Raw genomic sequence first — 6,317 nt, forward strand, 5'->3', positions numbered from 1 at the left:
GATGTACAACAGCACATTGTTATTGTATGTGAGTAACCGATGATTTTGATGGGATGCATCAGAGCAAGTGAATATTTGATTAGACAAATGTATCGGAGTCGTTGTTGGTGTATATTTTGTCACTACCCGTTGTAACAATATACAAAAATATCAAATTGTCCGGTGTGGTTGTCAGTTTTCAAAACGAAAATGATATTGTTACCCAGGGAAAAGATAGATTTCCAAGTGAAAACGGTATTGGTACTCGGGTAAATGATAGTTTTCCAGACGAAAAGGGTTTGTTACCCGGGAGAAATGATTAGTTACTCTAGGAAAAGCTAGATGACCAAGAGAAAATGTATTGTTACACTGGGTAAACGCCAGATCTCCAAAGGAAAATGATATTTTTACTCAGGTAAACGACGACCCACCAAGTGAAAATGGCTTGTTGCTCAGGGAAAAAGGTTTGTTACCCGGGGAAAAAGGTTTGTTGCCCAGAGAAAAAATATATTTCCAAGTGAAAAAGGTTTGTTAACCAGAGAAAAAAATATATTTCCAAGTGAAAAAGGTTTGTTACCCAGAGAAAAAATATATTTCCAAGTGAAAAAGGTTTGTTATCCAGGGAAAAAAATTGATTTTCAAAGGAAAAGGGGTTTGTTACTTTGGGTAAACATCAGATCTCCAAAGGAAAATGATATGTTTAGCCAGGTAAACGACGGACTGTCAAGTGAAAGTGGTAATTTTACATAGGTAAACGTCGTGGGTTCAGTGTCGTTGGTCTTGTTAAACGCCGCTGTCGATGAACAAAAAAGCCGAGTTGGCGGTATATGACTACGAAGGGAGAGAATGAAATTTTTATTTTGAGTACTAGAAGGATGTTGTATGTAGATTTGACAGTAACCCTATCATTCGCATATGACAAACACAATCATGGCCATTAACTAACTTGCTCGGTCTAGCTAGATCAACGCAAAAGAGATGATTCGTTTTTTGAAACCGTAGCGAAGACCACATGTAAATCTATGCGATAGACTTCTATCTCCTTACATTCAGTCGTGTCGTGTCCATTTTAATACGGTCACCACGTGTATGACATGCACACATTAACGCCGTAAACAGAAGTCGATGATTTTGATTAATAAAAATATTTCTTGACTACAAGTATGTTTTGGGAAATTAAAATTTAGTTTTCTGTATGTGACGAAATGAAAATAGATTCGTGGTTTTAATTGAATTGTGACTGCGTTGTTTTAATGTACGTTTCAACAGGTAGACGTGACACTGAACAACAATTCACCTCACAAAAAATGTTTGTTATATGATTTGTCACTGGTGCGCAAAGGGTAAGGAATATTTTTGTATGATAATATCTTCTAGCTGTTTTGTTGTGAGGGTAATCATGTGGTGACTCATCACTTTTCGTTAGCAAAGTAGATTGATCTATGTGAAATATGTAAGGACGGTGACTAGAAAACATATGTACTTTGTTGTTGGAGTACTGCTATGGCGTTGAAATAACCCTCTGGAAGTGAGTATGCTTTTCTTTCACGAAAGTTTACGTGGCTCCGTTGTAATAAATTTGTGTTAACTAAACTCGGATGGATACTGCAATTGTGCTGGACTTACACATGGTATTCGCATACTGTACACATACAAACTTTTGTGTAAACAACTCTGATGTTTCTGTTGGTACTAGTGCTGTGTTGAACTATTCGGTTCTTAAGACACATGAACAACCATTCAGACAATAAAGGTCTTGAGGTAACGAAACAGTTTGTAGAGTCAAACCAACCATTCTTTAGTTTCGTAATGTGAGAATATCGAGTAAAGTTGATTACTTTGTGTGGTGTAAATATCTTTCGTACTTTTGTAAGAGTAGTGGGGGTCTCATGAAAAAAGTAACTTGTTGACAAAACAAAATATTGAATGAAGGTTCGTCTGTTGTTTTCGTAAGTCAAGAGAGTGAAAATTGTTGTTGTTGTTTTTGTTACACTAAATCGAAATAGTGTGAAAGCGTCACCAATCATTGCGTATGTTCGTAGCATGAGCGAATATATTCGTGTACCATGAACATCTTTCATATACACTTAGTATGAAATGAGATGCGTGGAATAATAATTAGTGCCCTACAAAAGTAAAACTTGTTGCGTTTGATTGTATACTTTATATCGATGTCTTTGTGATGTTGAAAGACAGCTGTGTTTACATTTGAATATAGTAAGCGGAGTAACTCAAGTAATAAATTTTACTCGTTTGAAAATACCGGTCAATGGAGTAACAGTATCAATATGAGTGGTAATTATTTTTCGTGATATACAACCAATCTTCCAAGCATAACTTTTCCAAAAATCGTCGTGGCATAGTCGGCTGTTACGAATTCGAAACAAATGTACTTCGATTATCACGATGATGGAAATTACGACCAACACAGTATTTCGTAAGTGAATGTGTATCGTTTGGTATGTTCAGCAGTCACTAAATGACAAAAATAGCAAACTGATGCAACCCGGTAGTTAAACGATACAGTTACAAGTTGGATGTAATCTTGATTTACAGATGACAGCTTGATGAGTATTGTGATGACATTTACTTTAGCGAATGACAACGGAAAAATTTTCGATTGCATTGTCGGCGTATGTGTTACACAAATAATTCTAGTACACCTAACTATCGGATGCATTTGACAAACATCGTACAAATTGTTTCGTTGTGATGGTAACGACTTTCAGCGGTTTGGTTTCATGTCGGGAATTATTATTTGGGGGTTCAAAAACAATCAATACTACAAATGAACAACAATACAAAACACGTTAAGTGAATTACAGCGTAGCAAGTACTTCCTTGATATTACGATTGTTGTGTACCAGACATTTCTAACTGAATTGAATGCATCTAGCAAACATATTCCAATTTACTTTTGTAATGATCAAAGTATGTGAAATGGTGCGAATGGATTAGGTATTAATCAAGCGGCGGTAAGTCAATTCACCTAGTGTGATATCTTGACACCGGATAATGTGCGAAAGTGTTTCAATTCTCACTGCTGATTATGATGATAAAGTATTGTACCGGTTATTGTTTAACAAAGGAAATTGTTGTTTCATCTTTAGTCTTGGTTAGTGGAGACAAATACATTTGTAAAATATTTTCTGATATCCGCGATACGCAGGGTGATATGTACCAAGGTGGAATAATTTTCCATTCAAGAACATTTCAGACACGCATAGTTTTACAACTCAATATGTTAATAACAACGGCACTGAAAAGTTTGTTGCTGTCATAATAACCTTTACCACAACGCCGGGTCTAATTAACGCGAATAATTTAATAATCAAGTCATGATAGACCATTACAAAATCTCATATGTTAAATCGATGTGACAATCCTTATGTTTACATCACGATAATTTTCGATATAACACCTGCGTTCGATTGTAAGAAACTACGATGGTCATACTTTCAAATGTCGTATACTCAAATATATTATGTTAATCTCAAGTCGCCGACATCGAGAAGTAATTACTTTTGTCTTACAAAATATACCGCATAGTAATTTCTTTGTCTTGCGGCATAGTAACGACTTTTACAGTTGAACAAAAAAAAAGACGAGTTGGTGGTATATGCCTAAAACCGAACTTGATATGTTTGTGGGTTGTAGTAATTACTTGGATAGTCTTGCCTACTTTTCGTATGGACACTTTTTGCTTTGGTTCGGTGAGTTACAAACGGATTGACTTGACAAGGTTTTTGTATTTTACTCTTTTGTGTATGGTAAGATGTTAAAATGTTGAGATGTCATAGTGATAATATTTCTGAAACTATCTTTGCCAAACGGAAAGTCCGATCGCGAATATAGTTGTAATATTTCATTACTTGTTTCAAATCAATATGCGTATAATTTCGAAATGTGACTGGGTGAAAGTTGGTAGTTATGTTTGTCAATCTATTTCAATTCAGATTATGTCAAAGTCCTAATATTTCATTTTGGATTATCTGAATTTACCTTTAGTACATCCCGCGAACGGATTCCGACGCCGTACTATAACATTCTTAATAATACAGGTTCGAGGATTTTCATGATAGAGTTGACAAGTGATAAGATGCGTGTTTGTATTAAGAGTTGGATTTCAAGTTGACAAAGACAATAACTGTATAATGCACATACTTGTGATTCTTGATTCTTGTAGAGTTATAGTTGGTATTGATTCTATAGGTGTGAAAACAGCGGCGCGAATGTGTGAATAATTCAATGTGACTGAAAGTCGGCGTCAGTAATATTCAGGTTACGGTCGAATCAAAAGATCACGTTAAAAAGATTTCTCAAATTAGAATTGTACCGAATTAACACATTCAGATACGAATCAACTTGAGCTGTGTAGCAAGTTTCATTTCAAGTTGTCAAATTGATGCATTGCTTGAATATTCGCATGATTCTTATCACGCAAAGTCAACGACTGTTCCAAAGTGTCAAAACATATAGCGATCGCGTGCAAGTGTCAAATTGTTGGTTTTCGAATCACGGTCTGCGCTGGTACTGTTATTCATTACTTATTACTTGATAGTAACAACCGCCGACATATTACACTGTAGCGATTGGGATGTATGTAATGACAAGACGCGAGAAATGGCTATGTCTTTGGTGTTATCTTGTGAGCGATCGTGGGATTTGTAACCTATTTCACACGTTTTTTTGAAGTGTTGGTTTGTGAACGCGGCTATTGTTGATATTCGAATCGCCGTCTACGCCGGCTCTGTGGCAAACTAATTATCAAAATATTACTTGTGCGTAATTCCTACCTTTGTAACATCAAACCACGAGAGATGGCTATTCTTATGTGTTATCTTGTGAGCGCTTGTAGAGAATATTTCACACCTTTTTGGAGTGTTAGTTTGTGAACGCGGCTATTGTTGGTATTCGATTCACCGTCTACGCCGGCTCCGTGGTAGATTTTCAGCCAAGGAATACTTGAATAATTTTGGGGATGATAAAAAAGTTAATGATACGATTGTGCGTGCTTTTGTGAAGAGTTTGATTTCAGAGTAATAAACGAATGTGTAAATGTGTATACTTGTGATTCTTGTTGCGGCTGTGAACAGCAGACTATTCTGTAGGCGTGAAACAGCGAATAAGCCGAAAGTATTATTCAGGTAGCAACCAATAGCGAGGAAAGAGAACGCGATCGGTCATTTGACACGACTAAACTACGACATCATATATCATAATTTACGATCAAACTATTTCACACTGACCGGTCTAGTGTAATATTCGATAGTAGCACACGACTGCACGGAAACAATTCAGCGCGCAGGTCATTCGGAATATAGGTCGCACTGCTTAATCCTTTTGCAAGCCACGTTTCCGTTTGCGCGGTTATTGTTGGTGACTATTCAACATCGCGCGAGAGATGCCTGAAAGTGCGAATCACGACCGCACCCATAAGCCACAATAGCCGCATGCGACCGCACCCGTAAGAACACATGGCGAATCGCCACAGATCCCGTAAGAATACACGACAGGCGAATCACCGCTACAGCCTATACGTGAAAGTACGACGTGCGAGAGATGCCTATACCCGAAAGGGCGATTCACGACCGCACCCATAAGAACACATGGCGAGTCACCACAGATCCCGTAAGAATACATGACAGGCGAATCACCGCCGCAGCCTAGAGCAAAAAAGGCGAGTCACGACCACGAGTTTTCGCGGCGAATCACGACCGCGGCCTATACCCGAAAAGGCGAATCACGACCGCACCCATAAGAACACATGGCGAATCACCGCCGAGAGGGGGGGTCTGAAAAGGCGAGTCACCACCACGAGTTTCCAGGCGAATCACCGCCGCGCCCATAAGAACCCTATGGCGAATCACGACCGATCATACTAACTACTAACAGATGCCGAGTATTGTTATAGGTCACATTACAACCACCCGAAAGCGGGGTTGCGATTTCCATAGTCACCATTAGGAGCAAGTCGCTGACATTGACAGCCAACTCCTAGAAGGCAAAAAAAGCGTATATAATGAGTTCAGGGTTTTACGGACAAAATGACCAAAACTAGTTATTCACAGAAGCGAAAATGCCAGTGCGAAACCCGTAAATGCAGGTTACACCGAGTATATAATAGCTGCGCACAATTATAATTAAAATATCTTTGTTCGCACTTCTGCATTAGTTCTGACGCGAATCGCGACAAAATAATAGTAATGAAACGAATTCCAACGTTCATGTTTACAGCTAAATCTTTTGTATTCCTCACAACGCATACACAGCGTTGACGCCAGCTAGTATACGACTAAAACGAAGGAATGATGGAAATATGCCAACTTATATCAAAG

This window comes from Botryllus schlosseri, chromosome 7, assembly GCF_051294905.1.
Source record: "Botryllus schlosseri isolate E-star chromosome 7, Bs_hap1, whole genome shotgun sequence".
NCBI lineage: Eukaryota > Metazoa > Chordata > Ascidiacea > Stolidobranchia > Styelidae > Botryllus > Botryllus schlosseri.